This window comes from Mustela lutreola, chromosome 5 (assembly GCF_030435805.1).
Source record: "Mustela lutreola isolate mMusLut2 chromosome 5, mMusLut2.pri, whole genome shotgun sequence".
In the NCBI taxonomy this organism is placed as follows: domain Eukaryota; kingdom Metazoa; phylum Chordata; class Mammalia; order Carnivora; family Mustelidae; genus Mustela; species Mustela lutreola.
The window spans coordinates 97,139,479-97,157,722 of NC_081294.1; the positions used below are offsets into that span (position 1 = coordinate 97,139,479).

General features: G+C 41.6%; 1 long non-coding RNA gene across 1 annotated transcript in view; it reads right to left on the reverse strand.

Moving 5' to 3' along the window:
* LOC131832310 (uncharacterized) overlaps positions 1-18,244 on the reverse strand; it is a 494,037-nt gene that overhangs the window by 82,516 nt on the left and 393,277 nt on the right. The window contains exon 5 of the long non-coding RNA XR_009353991.1: positions 5,104-5,198. This is a non-coding gene — a long non-coding RNA (uncharacterized LOC131832310). The remainder of the gene's footprint in view (positions 1-5,103; positions 5,199-18,244) is intronic.

The following is an 18,244-nucleotide window of genomic DNA, read 5'->3' on the forward strand; positions in this document are numbered from 1 at the left end:
CAACGTATACTTAACAATTATGCATGAAAACATTACTTCTTCTTTTAAAAAGAATTTAGAACATTTTCATGAGCTCCTGAAAGTATCACAGACCCTTGGCCCACCTGGAGACACTGGCCCAGCATGCCAGTTGTATTTTCTTTCCTGTTTTGGGATAACTCAGCACCAGCTCTTTATTCCTTCTATCTGTTTCTGACAATAGGAATCCCCTTATGATGATAATTCTACATTTGATTTCCATCCACTGAAACCATATATATTGACAAAGCATTGCACTGAAATTACCTTTAAATGCATGTATTTTTAATTTATCATGAGAACAGCCACAAATATGTCTGCCTAATAATCATAGCTAAAATGTCTTTTGTCTTAACTGCGTGAGCAACACTAGTGCATATATATTAACTCACTTAAGATGACCACCCAAAGGGGTGATAGTATTGCCACTGACCTCACCGGACAGATGGAGAGCCAGAAACACTCAGAGGTTAAATACCTCACTTTGGGGCCATACAACTAGTAAAAGGCACAGCCAGGGTTTGAATCTGTCAGGGTCCGGAGCCTTAACCACTCCGCTAGATGACCCTGGACACACCTGCATGACCCCTATCACCCAGGCTCTTTCTCAGCAATTGTGAATTTTCTACCCTCTACAAAAAATGCACCCGCCAGAAGCCCACAGCCCACAGGCTGGGAACCTGTACTTAGGGGAAAATTTCTAACTTTTTATAGCATTCAGCTGCCACTGGGACTCACTTAATACATGAAACGTTCCTATTTCAGGGACTGTCTTATGGGAACACAGGAGCCATGCTTTCCCCCTGTGCCCCCTGTGCCTTCTTGTAGCTGAATATGAGCCAATGGAATGAGAAGCCATGACACTCCCAGTGCATCCTCCCTATCCCCTAAAATGACTCAAGAGATTTGAGGACACCCCTCCACCCTCCCCTGGGCCCTTGCCTTGTTCATTGGCTCTCAGGCTGGATTTATAGTCAGCACTGTCCTGGGTTCTGCATTTTACCAACAAAGCAGACTCAGAGAGAAAGGATTTGGGTAAAAAGATGATATGTTAGCCCCCAGGCCCCCAGTGCCAGAACAATCCTTGTTTGCCAAGCAGGAATTTATGTAATCTTAAGACTCAAGACACCTTTAATTTCCAAATTGGTATTAAAACCAGCACAATCATCCTGCCTAAGTAAGTGCCAAAATACTCTTCCCTGAGCCCTCCTAAGGACTTTGAGGTGATAGAAAATACCCTCTTGAAATGATAGAGTTAATTCCAGAATGGAAGCTATGCCACAGGAGAAAGAACAACAGAAGAAAGCATTTCAACTGAGGTGTACATCATGGCAGAAAGGATGAGACAGCTGACCCATATACACACGTTCTGGTCCAGAAATAGTATCTGCTTGATGATAACTTTAGTATACAACCAAAAGTAATGATAGAAAATTATTACTTTTTTTGTATGGGGGGGCAGAGCTGGAGAGCCTGTATCTATTTTTCATTCACACAGCTTGAAGCCAACAATAGCTATGACTGGATAATATCATATACACTTATGGAGGAAAATACATGAAAACTAATCCAGAAGAGTCTGCGAGACCACCACAGGTGGGTGACCAGGAATGAGTGGACAGATGAAAGATCATGTGGCCATCTAATACAACATCACCTCTTTTTTTAAAAGGACCAAAGTATTATCTGTTTTTAAAAATAAGTTTCAACTCCATGGCCATCTACCGTAAATCACTGCCTCTGTATAAAGAAGTGCCTGACCACTTAGTCAGAGTTCCTGGAACTCCAGGCAGAGGCAAATGCTGCAGTCAGGGCATGCAGATAGGTGACAGATGGTGGATTGTAGCCTTTCAACACATAACCGTAACCTGATGCACTGTCTGAGTTTATTTTCAATCCCCATACACAGGGCTTATTGTTTATAATAAGCTCTCCTCCAAACCCACTTCCAGGAAAAGATTCTCTGTGTGTGTCACCCAGCATCACTTCCCGGGCTACACAGTGACCATGAGGAATCCACAACCTAAGGCCAAGTGTCAAATGCCAATAATTGGGGTAGGGGTTAGGGAGGGCTTGAAATTTCCAGTCCTTGCTACTATTTATATAAGTGTCCTGTCTCGTCTGGTCTCAGATGCATCTTAGATGCGTTATTTAGAAATTGCAGGCTTCCTTCTATTTTCTCACCTGGAATGAAAACTGATGTACATTTCACCAAGCCATCCCTACTTGTTAGAAAAGGAGGGCAGAAAAGAAAATTTTGTCTCACAGGTTGGGTTTCTATCTCAAGGTGGGAAAACTCAGTCATTTGCACTCAAAAGTAAACAAGCTACACTCACCCCAGCCTAGAAGATATGTAAACATTAAATGGGCAATTCTAATTTTCTTCTTGGTACTGTGTTCATGTTCTGAGTCAACTCTTGCCTTCTCTCTCTTTACTTTGAAGCTAATGAATGCAGGCTCCTGATTCTATCTGAGATCATGCAATTCCACTGGGTTTTTCAGAAGGCTTGGGGTCCACAAAGGGACATGAATTTGAATGAGCACAAATTCTAGCTATATGACTCCGATTAAAATATGAGGCAGAGAACAGCTCTGAGATTCATGAACATCAATTTACTTGGGGGAGAAGCTGGATAAAACTTTGAGTTTAGTCTCAAAATAGCCTGGACAATTTTAGTTTTCTGACAGCATTTGGTGGCAAGCCTGTTAAAGAACACCATCTTGAAATTTCCCATTTGTGTGCTGTAGATAGCATATCATCTGGACACACCCAGAGCGTCAGAAGCATTAATCACCAAGGCACACCTGGCATGGAGCAGAGATGTGAGGAGAGGAGGAGACAGAGTTTTAGAAGGACCCCAGACCTTGTGTCTTCTACATTTCTGCCTATTTGATTAGTTAACAGCTTTCGTTGTTGCTCACCCAGAAAAGACCTAGGGTACAGTGGTTAAGAGAATAAATGTTACTACAGTCAGGAGGACGTGATTCTGAATCTCAGCTCTGCCATGCACTGGCTCTGTGACAATGGGCAGGTTCCTTAACTTCTCTGAGCTTTAGCTTCGTAGGGAGACAAGTACGCCAGGACTAACACAGGACCTACACATGTTGGGGCTCAGGACTCTTCCTCTCTTACCCGTTCCTTTCCACTGAGTATTAACGTATAAATACAAAGTACCAAATCAGTTCTCACAAAGCATTACCGTTCACACAAACCATTACTGGTGGCCCAACAATGTCAAACTTGAAATTATTATCTTCATTATTATTCAGGAAAAGGCCATTTAGAAGTTGCTGTTTCTGATTTTAGTTATCAAATCACTTTGACGTAGATACTTTTGCTCTAGACTGAGCCACGTGAGAGGCTTGGCAGACATAAGGCTAGCGCTCACCCACTGTTCTCACAGAGGGCTTATAACAGGGTATTCTCTGACTTGACAAAGTTCTGATGCTTGAATGCTCTTAGCAATGGCATTAGTCAGTGTCACTCCTTCATGTACCAGTCCCATGTTTATAATGTGATTCTTTGAGAGCCAAAGAGAAACAGGGATCTGAGTCCTTACTTTAGATATGCCAAGTGAGTCAAGTGAGAACATCTCTGAAACACTGAAATCTTTTTAACTGAACTAATTTAGCAGGAAAAGTCACTGGGGTGGGGCCCAGGGGGGCACTTGACCATGAGGCACATTTGAGTACCCCAAGCTTAAGAACAGGGTCAAGATTATCCAAGAGGAGAGCTGGTCTGGCACTAATATTGTCCCTTCCAGATTGAGTCATCATCACACCATGACCATGCTCAGTGGCAAATGGCTGAGTATGTGAGAAAAGAAAACTGATCACAAAGATTCATCTTTCTGGATCCCAGCTTGCTATGGTCCGGAGCCCCATGCCTGAGTGGAGCATGACATTCCGGGGAGAAGCACTCTGCCCTGCCAACTTCCCCTGGTCCCTAGACAGTTGATGGCAGCAACCCTTCTATCTGTCCTAGACTAATGGATGGATGTTTTCAGCAGTAACATAGCAAGAACTAGCATCTTCTTCCATGAGTGACTGTGTTGGCCTGTGTAGACTTGGGTTCTTAGACTTCTCATGGGCAATGGCCAGAAAAGAAAGTAGAGATTTCTCAGTGAAAACACGGAATTGGAATTATTATAAATTAAACATTCAAAGAAAGGTGAGGTTATTTCATATTCCAAACCGATGAAGTAGGATATATTAGTTATGCCTAGGTACATTTGAGTTGACAGCCTACATAACATCTGTTCTAAGACCTTCGGCAAATCCTTAAACTAAAGAACGTGTGAAAATTGAAAACAGCCAGGAGCTACCTCACATCTTAGGATGAGTTGTATCTCTTTACCTTACTGCCTTCTAGTCCAGATTTCCAAATGAGGAAAGTGCTAAAATGGAGGTGAACTTACCTTTTGAACTGGACAATTCATTCCCTTTTGGTAGCTAATTTCCAATCCCTTCCTCTCTGCAGTATGACCTTTGGCCAATTTAAATTAATTATGAAAACTTGTATTTAGATTGAGGTTCCTTGCCTTCAGAGGCAGAAATGAAGTTGTATCAAAATGATCTTGTCTTAGCATTCTTTTCTTTTCTTTTTTTTAAAATTTCATTTATTTGACAGAGAGAGAGAGTGCACACAAGCAGGGGGAGCAGCAGGCAGAGAGAGAGGGAAAAGCAGACTTCCTGCTATGCAGGGAGCCTGCCCTGGGGCTTGATCCCAGGACCCTGAGATCATGACTTGAGCCCAAGCCAGATGCTTAACTGACTCAGCCACCCAGGTGCCCCTTGTCTTAGCATTCTTAAAGAAAAAATCCAAACTAGCTCATTAGAGATCAATATGGTAAGTATTCTTGTAATGGTACCACAAACACATCAAGAACCAGGACCTTCATCCCAGTTTTATTTAAAATAATCTCAAAGATACCATTTAAATTGATTGGTTGTAATACAAATCACTGTGTTTTGCATAACTACAAATAAAGGCTCAGGCAAGGAAAAACCTTTCTTGGTCTACAGAAATGTGATAGAAGAATTAGAAATTTTATAATCTGATCAATATAGCATTTTTTTTTTTACCTGAAAATCTCAAAGCCATGCTCAACCTCAATACTGAACTTCATGACACTGTCCGTGGGTGGAGAAGGTGCCAAAACATTGCTCACCGTCATCAGCTGTGGTAGTAAAACAAAAGGGAAGTTTCAGAACCTGAATTTAAATTCCTATCTCTAATCTACCATTCCCATCAGCATCCCCATGTGACGTTTGTTGGCTGGGATGGATGGATGGAGTTTAGGCGAAGGCATGCATTTTGTGACTTGTCGGCTGGTTCCTAGAATCTGGGCTGGGACTGGACTTGATTGAAGGGCTACTTTTCCTCTGTGGGCCTATAGCATGATTAAGCTCTCTATTCTCTCAGACACTGGCAAGGAAGACCTGGTAGGATCACAATGCCATCAAAACATTAGACAATCACCTGTTAGCCTCTTACAAAGTTTTGAGTATGTGAAATTTAGGAAATAAAACAAGCAAGCTAAGGGAAAAAGAGAGAGAGGGGGACAAACCGAGAAATAGATTCTTAACTATAGAGAACAAACTGAAGGTTACCAGAGGGGAAGGTTGGTGGGGGAGATGAGTGAAATAGGTGTTAGGGATGAAAGAGTGTGCTTCTTGTGACAAGGACCAGATGATGTATGGAAGTCTTAAATCACTACATTATATACGTGAAACTAATAGGACTATGTCAACTAAATTGAATTTAAATAAAAACTTTTCTTAAAAAAGAATGTCTTGAGTATCATGTTTACTGGGTACCCATCACTAAGTTCTTTAGGGGATATAGGTTAGACACATACATGTTAGCAATCATCCAAACCAAACCCCTTATTTTACTGACAAGCAAACCAGCCCAAAGTCATATAGATAATGAATGGCAGGTCCATGAACAAGATCCTGGTTTCTTGATTCCTCATATTCTTTCTATCACCTAATTCTTCCTTATGTAAAGAAAATAGGATGTGACTTTCCTCCCAGAGGAGTTCACAACAGCAGAATGGGGCGGAATGAGACTTTGTGTAACTGACAGTGGATATCTCAACATGAGAATGTAACAGGGATGGAACAGTGAATTAATACATGCCTGCAATCTACACAGGATTTTATTATATTTTTTCTCACATAATCCTTAAAACAAATTGTGAAACCTATCTAATCACCGATTTTATTGGGAAGAAAACTGGAGCTCAGTTCTGCACTCTCCATTAGCATATCCATGGAATTGTACCTCTCTTTATATCTATCCCTCTGAGGACCCAGAATCAGTGGACTGCCAGAGAGGAGGGATTCAGTCAAAGGCTGACTGGAAAACCAAAGCTTTGGAGTTGGTACATTGTATTTTCTTGGACACAGAGAACCCTCAGTAGGTGGAGGAAACACAGATTGCCTCCCCATGATTCTGTCACCACCCAGAGAAGGCTGGAACCAGTGACACACGCACTTGCTTGCAATCTCAAATATAAATTGCCTAGAAAATTGAGCACACTGAAGAGAAATTTTGCATCTTATACCTGCATCAGCCCCATGTATGGAAGTCTATTCTGGACAAAAAGTAATACAGTAGATAGTGGGGAAGCTCTCATGTGTGTAGCAGACCCCAATACCCATTTCGTGAGTTTGGTCATTTCATGAAGAACCAGAACAGGCATCAGTACAAGGGTGTGGTGATGGGTAGCCGGACATAGATAAATGCAAGTGTTGAGGGAGAGTCAGGCAGAACAGAGTACGGATCAATAAGCATTGTAGTATATGGTGAGCTTAAGAAGAATGGTTTGAAATAATGTGGTTTAAAGGATATGGCTGGACAGAGAGCAGGGAGAAGCTCTTCAGGGAAGGGGAGAAGGGCAGAGAGGGAAAATCCTATGCTTAGCTGGAACATAAAACAGAACACAGTAGCTGGAGAAGAGAGAGCCTGGTGAGGACTTTACGTTGAGAAGTTTATAAACTCATAAACTCAGTCACATTAGCCTTCATCACCTACATACAGACTCTTCAAATTCCTCAAGAATCCTATTCCACTTTAAAAACCTTACATAGGACCTTGGCATTGTATATTTTCTTTACCTATGGAATTCTCAGTCAAGAGGGAAAGAGAAAGAGACCTTGTCAGACTCTATTTCTGACTTCTCTTTATTTCTGACTCTCTCTTTATTTCTGACTTCTTCTGATAGAAGCCTGGATCCCTGGGCCCTTATCAGGGTTGTCATAAATAGTGATGCAGGTTGAACCCTGCACAAATGTGCACAGATATGGGGATGACTAAGGGTGAAAATCAGTTTTTCCCATGATGTAAGTTCCATGAGAATAGGGGCCATGAGATTTTGTTCCCTTCCATATTCTCTCTGTCGACAACAGTATCTGACACACAGAGGCACCACCAAAGTATCTGTTAATTGAATTAATAAAGAAAGTGGTCTCAGCAAGATGGCGTCAAGCTGGACGATCACAAAGAAATGCTCAGGAGGCTACTCTCCCAGAAAGACGCAAGGCCTCTACCAAGACATGTAGATCTGGTATACAGTGTTTGGGTTCTGCCCAGTAGTTAGGAAATGGTCAAACATGGCCAGTGTGGAGGAGCAGTGGCTCAGAAAGAGGGGCAGGGAGAGTGGCAGGCACTGCTGGGTGCTCAGGGAACTTATGCTCCCCCTTTTCCTTACCAAACTTATTCATATTTCATTTCAGGTAGGAAGGTATCTCTGTAAAATCCTTGCTTTCTCAGACTACAGCAAAGGTGTGGACATATGTTTCAGGCTAGTGAGATATAATGACAAGTCAAAGTTTTGTTTTGCTGCCTCAAGTGTTGTCCCCAGCCCTCTTTTTCAGTCCTTTGAGTCCCTCAGTCCTTCCTTCTTTCTGCCGAGAGCAAAAGAGGCAGCCATTTTGTGGCCACCAGACAAGAAGCATGAGGTAAAAGCCTTCCATTACAGAGAGAGTAAAGAAACCCTGAAGGGGCCTAGAACACTAAAGACCTTACAGAGCCCTTGGGATTGCTCACTCCAGCCTTCTAATGTGTGAGAACAACACCCCTCTTCCTGCTTAAACAGCAGCAGTTGGCCATTTCCTAAGTGGGCCTAATTCCTAACTGATTCAATGAACAACCACCAGGAATGTAAGCCATCCAGGGATGCTTAGAAATATTTGGGAGGGGATAGTACTTCTTGTATCCAATATGGTGATGTGGAATAAGATTGATGGTTATTCAGGAATATAGTGTTTCCTCATGAAGCAGGATGACCTGGGTTACAAAATAATTTTCCAACGAAGCTTCTGAAGTTACTCAAATATACTATGAAGACAGTCTGTGGACTCTCAAATATGTGTTTTTGGGATTTCCATTCTGACAAGAGCAGAAATGACCTCCTAGATGAACAATGCCTGAAAGAGCTGTTTGTCTAGAACTTTATCAAGCTTGGCTACAAAGATGTGCCACAAACCAGTTTGAGAACTTCACATTCCTTCTGTTGCCTAATGCCATGGAGCCAAAATGAACCAATTTATTTTGAATGGGTTGCTGTAAATTTGATCTCTAAATTACTGGTTGGTAATTTTAGTGTCCATGATCTAAAAGTACCCTATGATTGTAAGGAGGAACAGTTGATATAATCAGTGTCATCAAAATAACAACCTCATTTCACACGCTAACACCTTGAGTTTGTTGACATTATTGGTAACTGTGCTACACATCTATTCTGCTTTCCACAACACTGGTGTGATTAGTGTCCTGAAGAGCTGTGGGCTCTTTGAAGTCTATTTGGAGACTTTTTCTGCCCCAAGCATCCATGTAGCTAGAAACAACAGGGAGGTGTTGATTGGTAGGTATATTTTTAGTCAAATTACTTCAGCCCCAAACAGGGAGTGCTTCAAGCAGCAAGGAGTGAGATATATCTGATTAGGACTCATAAACTTTGTTCAGGACGACTCTTACAGCCAAGTGGCTGGCATGGCGTGGAATGGCTACAGGTCTGTGTGTTTTGGTGGACTCGCTTAGGTGACCCACTCTCATATGAAAAAATAATGTTTCTGTGACAGACTACCTTGATTAACCCATAGAGCTTCAAAATTTATTTTCCAAAAGATAGCTTCCTCTGTTCACATCCCTGTGAGGTAGTCAGAAGCCTTATGCCAACCACCCTGTTCCTCACCCACTCCCGACACACACACACACACACAGAGAGAGAGAGAGAGAGAGAGAGAGAGAGAGAGAGAAACTGAAAGTCAGCTTCAATATGAGGCCAGTTCTCAATTACTTTCACAGAAGGGTCAGAAATCTACGAATTACATTCAGATGCACAAAAGTAAACATAGATTATTTTCTCTCTCAGATCTTATCTTATTGGAGGGTGCTTTACTTCCACAGGTAGCAGAGAAAAGTTAATGTTGTTACTCCAGGGTTACTGTGTCTTTGTCGTTCCTTGAATGTTCCAAGCCTGACATGATGTGACTGTTTGGATCATGTCTCTGTTGCCCATTCTTGTCTCTAGTGTGATACAGCTTACCTCATTTGTACCTAGCACTTGAAGTAGAAGTTGTGATTTCTACCATAGGCTTCTGACCCCACACCATAAAATAACCTCCTCCTTCTCCATCTCTCTCTGTTTCAAGGGCCTATAGCACTTCCTGATTCTTCTACTAGGACACATGAGGGTTCTGGAGCTCCATGAGGACCAAGAAGGGTACTTCTTCCCTTTCTGAACTCCCATGTGTGTGATGCCATGCTGCTCCACAGCTAGGCTGAAAACAGGGAGTTCCCCGCTAAAGAGGGATGAGCTAACATTTTGAATTAACATTTATCTTGAGATGTCTGGGATGTGTCAACCTGCTGGGAGAGTTTCTCAAACCTTCTTCCACTGGGAGTTCTGATCTTGATGGTAAAGTCATGTTACTCAGTTCTGATATCCTGCCTCTCTTCTCCCTTCCTGGACTCCTCTCTCTGGAACCTGAAGGGCTTTCTTACTTTCCCTTTCAGTCAGATAAAATTTATTCTTACATCATATCTCCCTTCTTCCTTTTTCTAGGTCTGATAAATAAAGCTCTGGAGTCCAAATTTACCAGACTTCACTCCATATAAGCAAAGGGAAGCTTTACAAAGTAGAAGGCTTTTTTTCCCCCAAAAAACTTGGCTTTCAAGGTTATTGTCACACTAGGAACTCAAAACATTAGCTTTTTTAATTCAGAGGGAAATGATAACCTCTGAGTTTAAATATCTGCCTACCCTCTTTCCCTGTGGCAATCAACTGTAAAGGCCAAAGGAATTTAAGGAAACAGGATTTGCTAGGGATTAATATTTGAAGGGAGGAGGAAGAGAGGGTAGTTTAATATTTTAAGAATATACTCCATTGAGTTTATGGGAGGGTCACTTGTTGCATATTAACAATATGCCAGGCACTGTGGTAAGAGTTTCTCTTGCTTTTCTTCATGGGATCCTTACAGTTCCCAAAGAAGACTTTACTAATGAAGACACTAAGATCTTAGAGAGGTTAACCTCTCTTACCTACCAATCAACACTAACCTTTAGAGAGGTTATCAATCTTGCTGAAAATCACAGAGCTTCTCAGGAATGGAGCCAGGATTTGAGCCTATGGGTTCTGCCTTAACAATATGCAGAATGAGTGACAGTGACACTGTGTCTTAGAGAGGACAGAAGGGTGATGATAAGTAAATCTGTCCCATGTCCAAGAGCACACACCACATATCTCATTATACCTTGCTTTCTTGTGTTTTCCACTAAAATTCTCATGCTCTTTGAAACACATCTGGCAAATCCAAGTATTGCTCAATGGAAGAGAAGAACTGGCAAAAATCTGGCAGAAGACAGAAGGAGGAGGGCATAGAATGTTCACAAAATACCAATTCCTAGGAAACAAATCTCATTTTCCTGGTAAGTTCATTAATTTTTCATCCACACCATTTTTGAAAAAGATTTTAACGAGCCATTTATTGGAAGTTTGTTAGGGGCCTACATTGTAGATGCTGTATTTTTATTGGTTTCTTTTTTATGAAAAGGCAAAACCAAAGTACACAGTGTTCAGAGGACTTTCTTAAAATGGGAGGCATCTGAGTCACAGAAGTAAAGTTAAATTCTCTAAGCTTCCGGTCCCATAATATCTTTCTTTAAATACACTTTTGTCCTGCGGCTTCGCTTTACCAAGATCACAGAATGATTCTGTAGGAAGAGGAGACTCCATGTGACCTGCCTACACGGCAGTGAAGCAACCTCCCTGGAACGCGTTTTTTTTCACCCTCCGAAGAAATCATGTTTTAAACAACAGAGGTGGCAGGAATTTGGGAAAAAAAAAAAAAGAGTAAGTCCAATGTTCTTTTAAAAAATAGTGTTTCTTAAAGTATAGATCAATAGCATAAGCCTATATTTCAATACTGTCATGTTTTCTCACTCATACTATCTATAACTTAGTAGGCTCTTAGGAAGAAAGAAAAGCAAATAGTCAAACTTGTCTAAAGATAAACGACAAAATGTTCCAGAACAGCAGTGAACACCATTAAGATCAGTGGTTGATGCATATGAAAACACCTCAGATTACTTAAGAGGGGTTCTTTTATATAATCAGAGGTGATTTTAAAAAAAGATGAAGACCCCAAACAAACAACAACAATAACAACAACAAAAAAAAAAACAAAAAACAAAGAAGGGAACTTTAAGAGAAAATGGAGCAAGATTATGATACAAGGAAACAAGAATAGATTTAAATACATAAAGTGGAGGAAGATGAAGGAGTCAACAGGGCTGTTAAGAGAGAACGCAAGAATTTTTTTTCTTTTAAGTGGGAAAGACAACTTTAGAAATGAAATGACTTCTTTGTCTCAGTGTGTGAGCAGGATACATGGGGACAGATGCCAGAAACAGGCACATTTCCCGAAGGAGGAAGAAATAGAAAATTGGTTTCCTGCCAGAACAGGTGGCATGCTGACACGGACATATCTGACAGGCAGCATTCTGAAGCTTTCCAAGGGTCTGACTGGGCCAGTCTGAGGTTGTCTCTGAGACTTGAGGGCAAGGCACCACGGGGGAGGCTCAGTGAGATGGTTTCAGATGGTTTAGAACACATGGGAAATAGCAGTGGAGGGTAAGCACAAGGCTGAAGGTTGGGCTAAACTCATTCAGAGCTCACGGTCTGATATTTTTAACCATCCATTTTGGGAAAAGAGCCAAATGTCTGGTTAATTTCAGGTGCAGTTAGATATTAACTCACTCAACTCTCTTTGACCTTCTTACTGTGAAAGCTTTATCAGGACTTTTCTTTCTTTCTTTTTTTTTTTTTCCTTTTTACTTCTTTCTCCTTTTTTCTCAGCAGTGGTGGTACTGGTGGTTCGTAAGTGGGTAGGTGGGTCTGAGATCAGGAAAGAATATGGAGGTGGGGGTGATGTAAAATGTTCCTATAGACCAGAATTCTGTGCTGTTTGTCTAACCCCCTCTCATTATCATCCGTGACTAGGACTCTAAATGGCACTCCTACCCAATCACAAAAATGTTTAAATAATAATCTGGGGCTGGGGACGCCTGGGTGGCTCAGTTGGTTAAGCAGCTGCCTTCGGCTCAGGTCATGATCCCAGCGTCCTGGGATCGAGTCCCACATCGGGCTCCTTGCTCAGCAGGGAGCCTGCTTCTCCCTCTGCCTCTGCCTGTGCTCGCTCTCTCCCCTTCTCTCTCTCTGATAAATAAATAAAATCTTTAAAAAAAAAATAATCTGGGGCTGGATCTGGGATAAAATCAACAAACCGAATAGTGATGACTTGAGAATAACTTTTCTGACTGGCAGTAATTGAGAGGCAGTAGAGAGTGTAGTTACAAGCATGGGCTCAGAAATGAGACTACTTGGTTTTGAATCATCAGCCTGCTTATTGTCACTGACATTGGGTATTGAACGACATGATCTTGGGTATCAAAACTTCCAATGCCTTAATTCCCTCAGCTGTAAAGCAGGAATAATAGCACTTCCCTGGGGAAAATGTATCCCTATGCCTCTACCACACTGTTTCTTCTCCCTCCTGGGAACACAGGAAAACCACACTTCTCCTTCTATTTGTTCATCCGTGTGGGGCCTGGTGACCAGTTCTGACTATTAGAATGTGGGCAGAAGTCGGAATGACACTCCTGCGCTGACCCCTAAAACTTCCCACGAGATCCTCTGGGCTCCTTCTCTCCTTTCATGGTTTTCTTGCCAGTTGCAGAAGATCCAGGAGAAGATTCTGAGACCTCTAAATCTGTTGCTGCTTTCCCAAACCATGGTGTGAAAATATGCCGGCAGGGACATGTACGGGATAGTGAGATATGGAAGAAATAGATCTTTTATTGTATGAAGCCACTAAGATGGGAGGCTGTTTGTTATAGCAGTTAGTCCCTTCTAATACTACCTCAAAGTATTGGTTCCCCATGACTAAAGAATATAGTCATTATAAAGATTATAAGTCATTATAAAGATTAAACTAATTACCATCTATAGAAACTATCACAACAGTATACATGCTAGGCTCTCAGTAAATATTACCTCACATATCAATATTGGCCAATATCATATCATATCAATATTGGCCACTTGGGAATATCCAAAAACACTACTTGGTCCATTAACTCTAACAAATACTGTTTGCACCCTTTCAGCAAATTTGGGCATGGACTGGGCCCCCGATCCCTCACAGTTGTTGAACTGCCTCAATGATATGCTGCAAATAATCACTTTGGGACAGACTGGGCAAGACACAATATTCAGATGGTTGGAAATCTGCAAGAACCCCTAAGTCTCAGGCGTTCTGGCTGCTCAGAGATACCTTTCCATAAAACATAAGTTTCAGATGATTAATAACATGACTTCAAGATATTAATCAGGAATCTTGTGAGAGAACTCACACCAACTGTTTAAATACTTATACTGCAGTGTGGTTAGGTTTCTCAATGGTATATGCAAAGGGCTTAGCACACAACATGCTAGGTAAGCCCATGCTAGGGATCTAATAAATTACAGCAATAAAAATGATTAAAAAAATAGTAATTCTCACTATTATCTGAATACTTCTTTTTTCTTAGAACTTCAAGAGTGTGTCTGTTGTATGCTTTCTATCTGGGGCTCTTTAGAAAGGGATATTCTATCCTGAGGCAGCTGTGGCCTTGCTTATTACACACTGCCATCTTTCCTAACACTTCATCTACTTTTTCCTTCCTGCAGTCAGAGGCCATCACTTGTTCTTGGGCTGGCTTGACCTAATGAGGCTAATCCGTTCCTGCCCTCATTATAACATCCTTTACTTACTTGCCAACTCCACCCTTGTGTATTATTGAATATCAAGCACTAGATATGCCACATCACAGAGATCTCAACAATAATTAGGCAGCAGAAGGTGTTTTTTCCAAAAAAACATTAGTCTCAGCTCTAGAATTCCCCTTCTTTCATAGGTAGGTTCAGGTCAATAGATAAAGACCTTAATGTTCCTTTAATGTGGAGATGAGCAAACTGGCTGCTTTTAGGTTTGGCAAATTCTATCTGGCTATTTTTCAAGCATTATATGGCTGGCAACTTCTCAGATGTATTCTGCCAAACACTTTTCCCCCTTAACCTCCAAATGTGTATGTATTTCAAAGGGAATTTAAACCGTAAATTTCTGATTTATTCTTAACTGATCAAAGTCGTGGCATCGGTCTTGATCAACACTTGTAGGTTCTAAATTCTGTTTCTTTGACCCAGGAAACCTACAGAGGCTGGCAACAACCACCTCCTAGCAAAGAAAGAAAACCAGTTGTCTGGGCCTGGGATACAGCTAGCTCATATCTGTCTTTCAGACAATATATATGTATTTTTTATTTATTAAGATTTTATTTACCCATTTGAGAGAGAGAGAGAGAAAGCAAGAGCAGGGGTAGGGGGAGAGGGTGACGAGAAGCAGACTTCCTACTGAGCAGGGAGCCTGACGTGGGGCTCGATCCCGGGACCCTGGTCTGGGATCATGACCTGACCTGAAGGCAAATGCATAACTGACTGAGACACTGAGGTGCCCCATTTTCAGACAGTATTTAAAGTAACTTTTACCCCTTTGAATTCTAAAGGAAGGGTCAAGAAAAAGATAAAAATGTTCCCAAATCTCTCTTTTGATATCAACATGAAATGGAAGAAGTCCCAGACACTCTCAATGAGAGAGGTCTGGGGGCAGCAATTGGTTGGAAGAGGGTGGAGGCCAGAGTCTAGTCCCACAGCTTAGTTGGCAGGGAACTTTACAGAAGACTGAGAAGACACACACTGTCCATATCAAGGAAAAGGCAGGGTAATAGGGAAGGGAGAATGGCGGGGGCTGTTGGGGGGAGTGAATATGGCAGTAAGGGAGATTCTTGGTACTCCCTCCAAGCCACTCTGGGACTGTGTCTGACCTGACAACACCATAACTAGGATCTAGTATTTTGGGGGCTCCAATTTCTAGAAGCAGAAAGAACCACTAAAATACTGGCTAGGCGAGAGTGACAATAAAAGGCAAATCTTTACTAAAAGTGTATGGACAAAGCATGCCAAATTCAGCCTGGTTAAATGCCCAGGTTACTTTGCTGTGATCCATTTTTTCCCCTGGCAATGTTTTATACTATTGGCTCTCCTCCCAAAGATGACAGAGCATCATGTGAGTATGCACGGAGGATGGTCACTCTGTAAATATTCCAGGGGAAGGCTTGTCTCCTAAAAAGGCAGGTTAAAAAGTTCCATGGATTTATTTTGGCTGCCTGTGATATAGAACAGGATGAAGTGGTCTTACCGCAAAAAGATGGGAGATAGCTTTGGACTGCCCCAAGTATCAGTAACCGGGCAGACATTTGTCAGTTTACAAACCAGCTTTAAAGTCATGTTTCAAAGATGTACCTCCCCTTCTAGTCCCAGAATAAACCCATGAAGAACAAAGTTTTAATTTATAAAAGGAAAATGTTTAAGATGTCTTCTTATCAACAACCACTGAATGTTATTACATTAGTTATAACTTCCAAAGACAAGTTTGTTTTGTTTTGTTTTGTTTTTTAATAAAACCAAGTATGGTGGACAGACTCTAAGATGGCCCCATGATTCTTAGTTCTAGATTCTTGGTGTGCATATTCTTGTGTAATCTCTTCTTCTTGTGTATGTATAAGACCTAGAACTTGCTTCTGACCCAACAGAATATAGCAAAAGTGATAGGCTATGACTTCAACTGTTATGTTGTGTTATATAAGAATCTATCTGGCTGGCAGATTGGCCCCCATGGCAAGGAGATAAAGCAGCCTCCAGGGCAGCTCCTGGCTGACAGATGCCAACATGCCAGAGGCCTCAGTCTTACAACTGGAAGGAAATGAATTCTCCCCCAAACCTGAGGGAGCTTAGAAGCAGATTCTTTCCCAGTTAAACCTCTAAATGAGAATGTAGCCCAGCAGATACCCGGATGACAGCCTTCTGAGACCCTGATCAGGGTACCCTGTTAAGTTGTGTCCAGACTCCCAATTCATGGAATCTCTGAGGTAATAAATGTGTTTCATTTTAAGCTGCTAAGTTGGTAGTAATTTGTTGTTCAGCAATCGATAACACATCAAGTGTCCATCACACATTTCTACTTCTCAGAGGTTTCATATTAAAACAATGAAAAAGCAAGCTGAGCTCTGTAGTTAGCTGACGTTATAAATGGCACAACAAGCCACAACTCCACTACTGCCAAGTTACCACCAGAGTAAAATGAGACGAACATTTTGTCAGGGATAGGCCTTTCCTCACCTCTCAGCACAGTTAGGGAAAAAACCCATAGTGAATGATAATGTGTCCCTCGGGCATTTGAACACTGTGTCAGGGAAATGTTTTTTGGAACAAAGAGAACCCAATACATGGAAGCTTTCCTTACCCTAAATTCACTAGTAGAATTTCCTTAAGATCCCTGATCCAAATAGAAGGAAAAATTAGGAAAGCCAACATATATTTATATTTGTATCATCATTTTACTGTGAATTGCAATTTTCAAAAATCTTATTATACCCACAAAGAAATCCATACTTCTTACTCAGACATTCAAGGCCTGTAGACTCTGGCACAACATGCATCTTTGACCTCGCTACCACCCTTCCTGTTCAGTATGTCTGCCCTACACAGGCCTTGCTCCTGTTCCTTAAGCACACAAAGTTATGCCTGCTTCCAAGGTTTCTATCCGGAACACGCACCAGAATTTCCATGGATATGTCCTCAGACTTCAGGCTCAATTGTCCCCTCCCTCAGCAAGACCTTCCCCAGTTATCCTGAAGGCCCTCTTCCCACCCAGTCACTCATTTCTATGTTAACTACTTTTATTTCCTTCAAGATTCCAATACTATCTGAAACGACTTGTTTATGGGTTTACATAGGTGATAATTCTATGTCTCTCACTAGAATATGATTGCTACATAGCAGATGCTCAATAACTACTTACTGAATACATAAATAGAGATACAATTATCATAAAAGACCACTAATACTTGATTTATTTTTCTTCATTGCTCCTTGCACTCTCTCTCACAGGCCTGAAATCCCATAGTGGTTTTGCCACTAACTAAGCCAGCACTTTGTATACACCCGCACACACACACATCACTATACAAAGTATCTTCAAGCCAACAGAAGCTGGAGAAGTCAGAGTTTTGCCCTATACAAATCAACTGGGTGGGGAGATGTAGCACCCATAAATTGATCAAAATCTAACTATAAGGCATTCTTCACACCACTATCTGGGCCAAACTATATACAGAATTACTTAGGGAGTGCAAAGGGGAGTGATTTGATGATTCTTGAGATGGGTGCATCTGAGGGAGAGAAGGCTGGGCATTCAGAACAAGGTGAAAGGACTGAGGGGAAAGCACTAAACTCCTGGAGTTGATGTATCCATCTCCCAGAAGAAACTATATCTCTAACCCAGAGCTTGGGATCACTTTAAAACAAACAAACAAGCAAGCAAACAAACAAACGAAATGCTAGCCTCTACTTAACTGAAGATAATCGATATTGGCCTCAATTCTAAATAAATCAGAATCTCTGGGGGCTAGGTGGGTTTGGGATGAGTATTCTTCCAAAGGTCCCCCTGAGTCAATGTGCATGCAGGGTTGAGAGTCCCTGCCAGCCTGAAACGCCATTACTGGGCTCCACTGATGAGAAGCTCCAGGATGACGAGTGGAAGCAGCAACAGGTAACAG